General features: G+C 35.2%; 1 long non-coding RNA gene across 1 annotated transcript in view; it reads left to right on the forward strand.

Annotated features, from left to right (window-relative positions):
* Positions 1 to 289: 289 nt before the first annotated feature.
* The window catches only part of LOC124643369, a 33973-nt gene continuing 20543 nt past the window's right edge, over positions 290 to 13719 (forward strand). The window contains exon 1 of the long non-coding RNA XR_006985923.1: positions 290 to 626. This is a non-coding gene — a long non-coding RNA (uncharacterized LOC124643369). The remainder of the gene's footprint in view (positions 627 to 13719) is intronic.

A 13719-nucleotide genomic window follows, 5' to 3' on the forward strand; every position in this document is an offset into this window, starting at 1 on the left:
AAACTTAAAATAACAACGAAATGCAATTATATGTAGCTAGGTACACAACATTCTAAATAAGTATTCCACAGAATTCCACCTTGTCCTACTACAGAAACCAAAAATCTATCAACTGAACCAATATTTAAGCTGCCAACAATATCCTCGGACTAATATAAGCACATTATACATAATAAGCATGACACTAAATTGGTATTGACCTCAAATGATTGCTCTTTGCTCACACAAATTGTACACCATTATAATTGGGTAGAAAACCGCATGTTGTATAGTGTCGTATCATTACGCTACTAACTCGCGATGGGGACAGACAGACAGTTAAAAGTGAAAAGTTATTTAAATAAAACAGTAGTCAATTTAAGTCAAAACAAAATGGACGCCAAAAATTTTTCAATGTGATATTAAAACTCTAACCTCTTTGGTAATTATGAAAGACCTAATTAGAATTTGACAGTGATGTCGTTCCTTATTGAAGACCGAATTTCAAATTTGGAACTCTCAGTGACATAATTCGATAGTGTTTTGTTTTTTATAGTAAATGGCGTGATCTGTTTTCTTAGAGGGAATCAATATACATAGTGTTAACGAAATGTCAATATTGTTTGGAGTCAAAAATATTGTGTAAGGTAAGAGAAACAATATCATGCAGCATGGATATGTATAAGTAAGTAAATAACGTCAAATTATCATTTTATTAAGTATTAGCCGTTTTCCCGCAGTTTCACTCGCGTCCCATATAAACTAAGTACTGCCTCGTTACAAGGGTTACTGCCTAAGTTACTTGGGTATAACGTAGCTTCCTAACTACCTACTTCAACTTTTTCAAATCAGTTCACTAGTTTCGGAGCTTTGATAACTATTTAGTGATCTGTGCTTTACAAACACACAAAAACTGTTTCCACTTGATAATATGGAAAATAGACAACAAAAAGCACTGCGCATGCGCGTCAGGCAAAGATATTAGTTGAGAACTGTAAATTAGTTTTACTCTGAATATCAGATTTTGTTAAGGAGCTACGAACATTATAAATAGAGATTGGACACAAGAAATAGGCCGATTAGTCCACGAATTTTTGACAAATACTTTGGCTCCTGTTACGGGTAGTCAGTAGCCAGAAAGTCTAACAACCACCCTTGCGAAAGGGTATAGGGCTTGAAGAGGTCAGATAGGCAGTCGCTCCATGTAAAACACTGGTACTCAGCTGCATCCAGTTAGACTGGAAGCCGACCCCAATATCGTTGGGAAAAGGTTACGCAGTCTGCGTAGCCTTTTTAGTTTATCAGTTTTTTAGTACAAATAGTACAATTATATTATTTATACATACATTTATAAAACTTTCTTAACTTTAATTCCCAGTTTAAACTTGAAAAAGAAAGCGCAGATACTCGTCTAGACACGCATTGAGTTAAAATTAACATAATTAGCTTAGGCGCCGGCCAAGAATTACGTTACATCCTAAACTTGTAGTTAAATATTCATGAGAGGAACAACGTTTCCTGTGATTATGTGTAGCGGTAGGTGTGGGTACGCAGGGATCCAAAATATATGTTAAAATAAAGGTACCTAATGATTATGAGGAAATTCCACCAAAACTGCGTACACCGGTGCGTGGTGTACTTTCACTAGCATGTGTTCGCGCAGAAACGTTGCAATTTCGCTGACATTTTAGAAAAGTCCGCATGAATTTGTCACTTTTTCTAGGTCCAGAAGATACATGTGTGTACCTTACAGTGCCTCACACTGGTGGAATCTCCCATTTTGGTATTTTCTGTATATTTCTGCTAAAGCTATAATTTTAACTATCACCATACCTGCTTAATTTCCATAGTTTTGGTAATTTCTATAGCTTGGGTTCGTTGTAGATAAATCCTAAACTAAATGCATTTTTCCTGAAGTGGCTGAAACGGGATTTTACGAAAATATTATAAAAGACAGCACCCAAAAACGCCCACCAACCATATCCAAAATTCTATGTGCAAAAAGTTGGAGGGGCGCAACAGAATTCCCCAATAATCCTATAAAATTCTGAATGTTGCTCGGAAAATCCGTTAGTGTGAAACGCCTTCATAGAAAATATTAGCTATAACTAAATGATGTTCCTAATTAAGTATATCTACCTAAGCGAGATATGTATATAACAGCTTTTTTCGTAAGCGCGGAAGTACCGCGCTATGTCGCGCGGTTTTTCCGCTCGGAAAATCCGCCAGCGTGAAAAGGATGTAAGCGAGTGAACATTGATTGATTAACCAAAACTCTGCTAGGATCTCAAACGTTAATGCATTCCCAGACTATCTTAAATACGTACATAATGTTATTAAATACTAACAAAAAATATTATTACAAAGAGATCAAGCATTAACGATAGAAAATTACACAAAATCATTTGATCCGTGTCTATGATCTATTTTTAATGATGGCCGCCAGGGTCGCCATTACGTTCCAATTTCAAATTCAAATTTCGAAGCCGCCTGCGCAGGCGCCGCGCGTCTGTCGCGACTGCGGTTTTTGGAAAAAAATATAGTCATTTCTGTTTCCGGGTCCGTAAATAGGGGTGGGCTGTTTGGGGGTGGTACAACCCTGTCTGTCAAAATCGAAATGATTATTGTTATGTAAGCAATCGATTTGAATTCTCGATGATTTGCGTGAAGCGATTATTTTGTTTTTTTTTTTTTTAATAAGTATGCGGTTTTTATTTGGTTTTGAAATATGTTTGATTAAATTGTTATACTTTATCATTGTGTTTTGTTGATCTAGTAGAAAACGCGGTTTAAGTCTTGAGAGCCTAGCATCAATTATATTTGCGATTCAGCCTAATTAGTAGTCATATATTTTAATTGAGAATTTCTCCCTCATGTAGGTACATGTAGATATTTATGTACATTGCAATAAATTATCCATTTTACATAAGACCCGCCCTTCCTGTAAAAATAAGCGCGAGTGTTGCACTTGAAATATTGATTTCGCGTATTCAAACATTTTCTATCGTACGTAGGTACGTTGGCTAAGTCTAAATTGGCTTCCCATCTCAATAATGTTTGGATGACTTTACTCTTTCACGCAAAACACGCTCTTTTTGGTAAGCTTAGCTATTCTTGTATGACAACAGGCTACATTTTTCTGGGCAAGACGCCTCGCTCGATAAAACCTCGACAACTAGCTAGTCATAAACAAAAAGACTTACGATGGTCACAATAAAATACAAAATTAAAATAAAAAATAACCCTTTTTCATCTACATGAATTAACTCTTACAATACCTCAAACCTTTACAATAAAACGTTGATTAACCCACAAGAAAAAAAGATCTAAAATAATACAAAAAAGCTAGTCCAGCAACAAAAGGAACTAACAAGCAATATTTCCACTAGTTTGAACTAGAAAATTGTCTAGAATTTTCCACAAAAGGACCAATTTACTTATTGTTGTCGAGTCAAATTGTCCGAAAGAAGAGGGTAGATGAACATTGGGAAATCAAATTGTATTGTGCTTGGTCAGTCGCGTGTGACTGCGGGTAGGGGTAAGACGTGTGGGGCGGTGTTCCAAAGGAGGGGTTCGTGAAAAATGTTTTTATACTTTTATGTAGCTATATTTTGGCATGTGAAATTGCTGCGTGTATTTTTTGGGTTGTGAGTGGCTGAATCTTTAGAGTCTGCTATATTTTTACTCGCCTGTTAAGTAGTATATTTTTTTCATCTATTATAATAAATGTATTACATACCTATACAATTAAAATTTTCTCTAAATCTCTGAATATCCTATTCATGAACTCTTTTACCAGGAAGTCCGAGGGGAATCGGATTGGCCAGGTATCTGGGTTGAGGAGTTCATATATCTAGGCAGTCGTTCCTTGTAAAACACTGTTACTCAGTAGCACTCAGTTATCCCTGTTAACATCGCTCTTCCACCCTGTGAACGTGCTTTCAAAATGAACCACATTTTTATTTTACTTTTGAATATTTATGAAATTCTCGTGTATCAACAAATGAACAGTTTATATTTTTAATTTCATTTGAAAAGTCCTTTGATAAAACGAACCTGTATACACCATTTCCCTTCCTAAAAAAATTACTGAAACGAAAAACTCCAACACAATTTCTAGTTACCAACATAAATAAACCGGCCAAGTGCGAGTCGGACTCGCGCACCGAGGGTTCCGTACAAATCCTGGTTAGATAAAAAGTGAGTCTCGCGCCAACCGTTCAGTTTAGAACAATCATAGTTATGGTAATTTCGTGAGAGTCAAAATAGCTAATATTTTTTATTTTATAATATAACTAAAATAGTAGGCCAGTACCTTGTAAAAGTTATTTTATTAAAGTTATTTATATACAACATTTTATAGTCATCATTCAGAAATCTGATTGAAAATAACTAATTATGTCTTAAAGGTCATTGGGCATATCTGACCCGCTTTGTAAAAAGTGGCGGACATGAATCAAAGTAGTTTTAAATCGTGGAGAATGGTATGACGTTTCTTTGAATGTCCAGGATCGTTTGAAAAATATAATAGACAAGCAGTTTCAGAGGATTTTACAGGTTGCAATGCTAGTTTTTATTGTTAAAGACTTTTCATAAAGAAAGGATCTGGAAACCCTGAGTAATCGAGGGCAACTCTTGAATATTGTAGTCACGCATCGAGTCAAAACCAGACATGTGAGTGTATTTTTGAGGGTACTTGTAAACAGTGAAGGTTTGGAGCTGATTTGATTATGGAGACTACAGAGAGTCGAGGGAACTCCTGAACGGTATGTTGCAACTACCACGTGTTTGGGCTTATTTTATTCGTATTGGCGAAGACTTTCCACATAGATAGGTTTAACTGCCATTGTGGGATCGATAGCAAAGATCAGATATAGTTATGGGAACTCCTTTACAATTTATAACGTAACCTTGTGTTGGAGCTTATTTTATTTTAGGTGATGAGAATTCACTACTAATGGGATCTATTATTTTTTTAAACATGCATAGAGTTCTCTCGACTTTCTCACGTCTCCATCATCAGGTAAGCTCTAAACTTTCACTGTTTGATAGTATCACCAGACATACATCTGAGAATCAAGTTTTAATCCTATGCATGCCTACAATTTTTTATAGTTGCCCTCGATTTCTCAGGATTTCCATCATCAGATCCTGACCTGATGACAATGGAAATAAACGGCGAGTATACTCTTTCACTACAAAGAAATGATTTCTCAAATCCGTCAAATTTGGTCGTTTAAATTCCCCATTGAAATGAGGAAAATATTTGATGTTTACACCTGATTTTCTCTAGATTCTCACGGTTCACATAGATGCGACTAATGCCATAGTAAATCAGAGCCTTTATCATTATACTGTGCTATATTTCGTTCGTATCCGCCGTGGGTATGGTTTTCATACTAAGGTGCCCAATGACCTTTGAATGATTTAAAATTTTTCATAGTTTAGTGGCAATTATATTTAAGAAGTGTTTGATATGAATTTCAACTTTAATATCTCTACGCGTTCATGTAAAAAAGGGTAGTTAGTAAGTTTATAATTATTAAAAAAATATTTTATGTCGTGTAAGCAAAAATAATATTTTAATATTTTATGTAACTTCAAATTAATCATTTTCGCAATTTTTCCTTTATCTGTACTATATAACGCTGCTTCGTGGCGAATTTCAAGATTCTGAGTTCACGGGAAGTACCTTGTAGGTTTTGATTCCCTAGCGTGTGACAGAAATTCGTCTAAGGTGTCGGTATAACTGCTGTATCTTTTGATCGCGTTAACTTAGAAGTTTGTTTTTTTCACTGCCTAAAGGGACAATAGACTTAGGTATTTGGTATAAATTTCAATTTGATACCTTTATTCGTTCGTGAGAAATAAGGTAGTAAGTTTCATTTTATTAAAATATATTTTTTTATATTATATAACTAAAAAAATGAGATTTTCGTAATTTTTCCTATATTTGCATTATATGACAATACTTCATGCCAAATTTCAAGACTCTGAGTTTACGGGAAGTACCCTGTAGGTTTTGATTCCTTTGCGAGTGTCGAGAATTTGTTGAAAATATCGACATAATCGGTTGTATCTTTTGATTGGCTTGGCTTAGAAGCTTGATATTTTCACAGCTTAAAGGGACAACAGACCTGAGCATTTCATGTGAATTTCATCTTGATACGTCCACGCGTTCTTGAGATAAAGGGTCTTGACAGACAGACAGACAGACAGACAGACAGACAGACAGACAGACAGACAGACGGACAACAAAGTGATCCTATAAGGGTTCCGTTTTTTCCTTTTGAGGTACGGAACCCTAAAAAGTCCTTCCCATAAAAACTAACGTTACAGTAATAAGTTCAAGGCGTGGTCATAACATGAAACCATTAGCATATAAACATTAAACATTAAAATAATGTATATAACCATATATCTGCATAGGAACTAGTTAAGCCTAGTTTGGTTCAAAATTAATATTCTATAGCTGTTTTGTTCATAGTTTATACAAGGAAATTATACGCTGTAGGAAAAAAATCTGCGTATAATTAGTATTGTAATTGGTAGGTAAGTAGTATGTATATGCAATGATAGTACATAAGAGCGCTTAGTAACAGCCGGGTCAATCGATCATAAGGTTCAGTAACGATTGACGCGTTCGGTTCTTGGGTGACAATCTTGTCATGACGAATTCTTCAGCGTTTCGCAAAGCAAGTATAAGTGGATCCCAACTGTCATTTGGACAACTTTTGCACTCGTTACGGCTACTTAGTTAAGTCTTTTGGGACAGAAATTCTTACAACTAGTTTAAGCCAGGGGATATCGGTTAATCCAGGTACCTAACTGGGTTAATCACTCCATTTAATACACTGGTACTCAATGCATCCAGTTAGACTGCAAGCCGACACCAAAATATTAAGGAAAAGTCTATGTAGATAATGATGGCAGGAATCAATATAATAAATAGATACTATTGAAACAGGAATTCGTGCCTTAGTCTATGTATTGCGCATACATAGACTAAGGCACGAATTCCTAAGGTCATAGCTATCTACCAGTATTTGAAAACTCAATATCGGACAAAATAATCCGTTGGTCTTGTAGGAGGATTTTTCTCATAGAGAACAGAATGACGCGCGGAGATGCTATAAGTAATGGAAAATCTCACGCAAGAAAGTAGCGTTACTACTTATCTCAATCCCTATAAGCCTTCATTGGAAGCGGTTCATTTCTTAAAATAACAAAAATCGTTGACACATGTCCTAAAGCACCCGGACGCCTCGTTGGTTTACTAGTAACTGATAATTTTTATCATGCCTAAGGTTCTATTTCACCTAGAAGAAGGCGCTTGACCTACCTGCCTATGGCATCTCCACCCAATTTCCTTACTGCGTAATTTTCCCCACAGATAGCGGGGAAATTTCCGAATGTTACCTACATTGTATTATCGGCTTTTACAGTAACATACCTAGGTATATACCCATTTGCATTGAACAGTGCATGCTCTGGCGTTGTGGTCGTAATTATAATCATTTTCAGGCGACATTACTGACCACTGAAATACTCAATCGGAATATTTATTTGTTAAGTATTTATACTACCAATATATCTATTTGCCTAGCCTTTTCGCGACTATGTTGTTGTTGGCTTTGAGTCTAACTCTATGCAGCTGAGTACCAGTGTTTTACAAGGAGGGACTGCCTATTTGACCTCCTTTTTCATTACTAGATGTGTTTGTAAAACATAAAAAAGTTTCTGACAAATTAAGAACTTCCTCCTCTTTTTAAGACGGTTAAAAAGTATCCTATATCCTTTCTTCGCAAGCTCTAGAATATTTTGTGTACCAACATTTAAATAGGTTCAATAGTTAAGGTGTAAAGGCATGAAAGACGGACTAACTTTCGCATTTAAGTATAATATTAGCAAGCATAACTTCCAAGACATTGCTAACTCAACTTACTTCATAATAAAACCTCAGTCGAGTAAATAACCTTTAAAGTTAGACTTACACCTACTTATAACATTTTCGTCGAATCAACCCCATACTTTCACAAATCCAAGTTTATATAAAGCACATAAATCACTAATTATCACGGTAAACAAACATGGACGCCATTAAAACTTCATTTACAACTTGCTGTCAACTAAAACCTATAAATAAAATTTATTTCCTCACCATTTGTCACTTAGGAGCCATGAAAAATTATCCTACAATATACGACCAATTTAAAAAGACCCACGCTCCCCTCGAGCTAGTTCAAAATAACGTGTTACTGAATAAACTCTACGAATTCGAAGGGTCTACTTAATTTGGTCGCGTGCCACTACTTCATAATGTAATTTTGAAACGGAACACTATTATGTATTTTTATCTCTTTCACTCCCTTATTAAAGTTGCGAGTGGGAGAGGGATGGGCGATTAAAGAGGGTCGTATTGCATATCATTAAGAGACGTTTCGAGAGGTAACTGATGGGGTATTTCGTTCTCTTTTTGTCGTGGTATTTTGGGTAGTGTGTGAAAGAGATGGATGGTTGAGATATGATACTCTTAACGCGAGGTTTTTTGTTATGAAAATGTTACGAGCATTGAAGGGTTTATGAAGTGAACCATTTTTAAAAAGTAAATTGAAGTTCTATGTTTTTTGCATTTGTACTGAAATCTGTGACTTTCAAAGCAGTGTTTTGAATTTTAAATTAGTAAAGCCCTGTGTTTAATTTTAACAAATTATTAAGTTAAGATTATGTTTTCCTTTTTTCAAAGACAATCATTCTTGAATATTTTTTTGCACTAACTAGACGCACTAACGTGTAACTAGAAATATACGTATAGCCCGTGGTTGCAGTTACATCCCCAATAACCCTGATGCATATACCTATTCGAAATTATTCCAGATTTCAACCAACAAACAAGCAAGCAATTCGGTAAATATAAATGAATTCACCAACCCTTTGAACCACAAATTATGGTTAAAAGCCACAACCTGCAACTTACTCTTTTTAACTGACTAGGAAATTTAGGAGATTTAGATTTATCCTTCTTTTTTCCTAAAAAGAAGGATATTCTCAATTCCAAAATATTATCAAAAATAGTTATGTGTATTTTACTTATTATGTAAAATCTTTGTATAACTTATAAAGGATTATAACAATTAATCCTTTCTAAATTATATGAAACTAGCTTCTATCCGCACAGTTTCAAAGAAGTCCCAAAAAAATATTTTCCGCATATTGATAAAAAGTAGCTTAATCATATTATTTTGTTATATCAAAATCCATTTATCCGCCCATAATTACGTACCATACATACCTAAAAACTTTTGGTAGGTACCTATATAGGTAATATTTATTAGCATGATACGAATATCAGAATAATACAGGCTTCTTTCTATCTGTCCAGGCACTAGTTTCCTTCAGGACGCGGGTAAAACCGCGAACGGAAACAAGACAAGTCATAAAATATAATACCAGTAAGTCTGCATGTCGGTCCTTACATCCAATTATTACTCTAAAGCAATGATTAAGTTTTTAATTATTTCTGAAAAATACTCACCGTCACAGTTTATTGGTTGTTATAAAATAATTTGAGCGCATTTAAATGGTTTTTAGTATTTAATTTCGTCGGCCATTCTTGTTTAAAATAACAATTTTACTAGCGTAAGCCATTTGAATTCGTAATTGGGTTTGGTTCATTTATTACTCAATACTGAGTAAAGTTTTAATATTTTCCAAGGCTCCAGTGAGGAGGATAAGCAACTGACACATGGGTTGATTTTCGAGGTTACCCGGGTAACCTGATATTCCTTGAATTGCAAAGTCCTCTACCTACTGAAGTGCATCAGTTTAGACTGCAAGCCCACTCCTATATTATTGGGAAAAGGCTAGGCAAATCAAGCTAAGATTTAATACATCATCATTTTCCGAACCTTTTTTCCCTACTATGTTGGGGTCGACTTCCAGTCTAACCGGATGCAGATCTAAGATTTAGTACATTCACCTTATAAACAATCATTCTTGGGCTTCCATTCTAAAAATTGACATAAATAGCCGTGTTTTCAATGAGCCTCCAATTCACCAGAAAACAAATACACAAATATTTCTTTTGCATATCGTATTTCTTAAGGTGAATATAGACTACAACATTTACTTGTAACAGAACAACGAGCCGCTCTATGATATGTTCTGGTATACCATCCTTTTACGAACTAAACATGCTTTGAAAACTGAGCTTTTGCCTGTGTTGTACCATCCGTAAGAACGTTACATTACACAGAAATACTCCAGAAAAATGTTGTAGTCTATACTCACCTTTACCATACAAAATCATATTGTTTCAATCGATTCAATACTTGACATTTTGACCTCATATCGTCACCCTATTGTTGACCTCATAAGGACTTACTTACAGGGCGAAATAAGGGTCATAGAAAGTTAATATAAAATGTCACATACCTAATATGAGTTTTTCGTGTCTTTGAAAACCAATTCTGACTAGGTAATGAAAATTAGATATGAGAAATTGAATTTGTCTATCCTTTTTGTTACACTTTTTATAAGGCTAAAGGCTCAGAAACCACTGCAATTTGAAAATTCTTTAATTTATCTTTTACACAAAAAAAGTTTTTCAACATGTTTAATATAACTCTATATTTCTACGTTTATTACTCTTTCATGGTTTGACGAAACTCGAGGCAGTATCATACTTAGCTTACAGTCAATTTAATTTCGCGTTTTTAGAGTCAAAATTTTATAAGGATCTTTTACTTGTAGACTTTACAGAAAAGAGCCTTAACAACGAACGTCACTATACAAAACAAAAACAACAGCTAAAAAAAGTACAGCTGAATTTTCAAAAATAAAATCGTTAATCCCCAACATTTTTGACGAATGAAAAGTCTAGTAGGTACGGGCTGAAAATCATGGAAATGCTTTATTTTACTTGGTAACAGCGCTGTTCATAATTCAATGTAACACAACTCTGAAAGGAGGGTGGACACGGAAAACGGGGAAAATGGAAAATTTGTGTTGCTATTTTATTCTTGTTTTTCGATAATAGTAAGTTCTGTTGCTCATTATGTTGATGTTTTTTTTGCCTTAACAGAATGCTTGTGTAGTTAGGTTTTCGAACATCTTTAAAAATAAATGGATAAGAAAAAATTAAATGAGAATTGCTAACACTTTTTATCTTCTTGACAGAGAAAGAGTCAGCCATAGATTTAAAGTAGCTTTAACTTTAATAGAGCTTTGTGCAACTGACGGTTAGACTTTTTTCTTTGATGAATTGTTAGTTAGTTTGGACTTCATCTCAGTAATTACCTACCTACTAGCCAGAATTGACAAATGATTTCAGTATTTCAGTTTGACACGCCAAGGCATTTCCAAGGGACGCGGGTGTAACCGCTGGTCGAAGCTAGTTCTATGATTTATTTATTTAAAATACTTCTTGCACAAATAGTACAATGGCGGACTTAACGCCTTAGGCGTTCTCTACCAGTCTACCTTTGGGTGGCGGAGAGAAAGCGTTGGTAGGTGCAAACAAATCCGAAAAACTAGTATGAAACATATACCTACATATATTACAATACACAAATAAATTAATAATAATATATATGTATATATATAACTATATAAATATGTACACTACATACAATACTAATAACATAAATATCAAGAAAATTAATTTGAAACCGACTGTTTATGTTTCTACCAATTTCTCAAGATAGTGGTCATGAACTTTGTATTTGAAGGTGTGACGGGTATTTACCATCCTGATCTCCAGAGGTAACTCATTCCAGAGAAGAATAGATTTTACAAATAAGGAAGAATGTATGATATCAGAACGATGTGTAGGACATTGTAGAAGGCGATTGTTGAAAGAGCGTAAATTTTTGTCATGATGTGATCCAAGATATTTGAAATGAGAAGTTAAATAAGAAGGTGAAGTAGGAGTGTGAAGAATAGAGAAAAGAGTAGTCAATGCCCTCACCTCACGACGCTGCTTAATAGGTAGCCATCTGAGCTGCGTTCGATACACTGACACGTGATCGTACTTGCGAAGATTAAAAACGAATCGAATGCAATTATTGAGAAGCCGGTCAAGTTTGTTGAGCAGATCTGCATTCAGGTCATAGTAGCACACATCACCATAGTCGATTATGGGGAAGATTAAGGTTCGCATAAGCATCGCTTTCACACTGGGCGGAAGCAAATTTTTCAGGCGGTAGAGGAACCGTAGTATGTTAGTGACTTTTTGGCTGACAGCTGCGACTTGTAGTTGCCAATTCAGTGTGGTGTCCATTTGTAAGCCAAGGTTCTTGACGTTGCCACTATAAGGTACTGTCATGCCATTGAATACTACTGGCGGCAAGCTGGAAGTATCCACCCTGATAATATTCCTCGAGCCACCAATAATGATGGCTTGGCATTTCCTAGGGTTGACTGCCACTCCAAACCTGTCCGCCCAATTTTTCACAACCGCCAAGTCTGCGTTAACCTTATCGAGCGTGTCAACCAAATCATCAACTGTGGTATGTCGATATAACTGCAAGTCATGGGCATAGAGGTGATACGAACACTGAAGCTCAGGAGTAAGTAAATTTATGAATACTGCAAACAAAAGGGGTGAGAGTATGCCGCCTTGAGGAACGCCAGCATCCAAATTACACCAGGTTGACGAGACTTCATCTACCCGAACCAACTGCTGGCGCTCCATGATCAATACATCATTTGATCATTTGATCATTATGATCAATACATCTTGTAGGTTTAATTTTGTAAAAAAAGATTCACTAGTATTCCGATCCCAAATTCGCAAGAATATGAATCACCCATAATATATTATTGAAAACCACATAAAAACAAGTTCGATGATTCTTGAGTAGGCACAGATAGACATACGTGACTGTGGAATATGCTAGGTCAGTTAACCACGTGAAAAATGGTCCAATTAACTAAGTAAATCACCTGTCTGATTACTTTCACAGTTCATAAACTAACATGCTTTCAAAGCTGCATATTGATTATTAATAAACAAATTAAAAGTTTTTATCATCCACTGAAGTGTGGTAACACTTCATTTACTTAGTTATAAATACTTCTTAACTTATGTTCTTAGGGTTCAACAAAAACTATCTTAATCTTTGACAATATGTCCACTAGATCAACGGTCTATTTTTCGCATAAAAACTTCAAAGTCCAGCTTACAGAAATAAACTGGGTTCCTAGCTGCCTTTCTACCAAACTAAAACGCGAAGTCGGATAAGACCTAGCTCTTCTCGATAAATGGGCTATCTAAAACTGAAATATTTTTTTAAATCGGTACTTTAGTCTCAGATTACTTAATTACTATAGTTTCTGATAGTAGCACAAGCAAACAAACCCACTCTTCTGCAATATAATATTAGTATAGTCATGCATGACAGACGAAAAACCTCCACTGCAGGACAAAAGCCTCCAAAAGCCTCCTCGAAACATGCGTGTTGGTGAGCGATATACTTAAATACACAAAAAACATTAGGTTTCCAAATTAGAACCAGCGAAGTACTATGCATAAGAGGTTGTTCATATAATTGTAATTTATAATATAGGTACGTGCACATATTTGTATTTTCTATGGGCCCTACTACCCTGAAATGAAGGAATAAATGAAATAACTTTTACTGGTACGGAACCTTTTGCACGCTATTACGAATCAAACTTGTTAAGTCTCTGTTTTTAATTAAAAATACTACGTGATTGCAATATCATAGTAACTAATAT

Source organism: Helicoverpa zea, chromosome 27, assembly GCF_022581195.2.
Source record: "Helicoverpa zea isolate HzStark_Cry1AcR chromosome 27, ilHelZeax1.1, whole genome shotgun sequence".
Taxonomy (NCBI): Eukaryota; Metazoa; Arthropoda; class Insecta; order Lepidoptera; family Noctuidae; genus Helicoverpa; species Helicoverpa zea.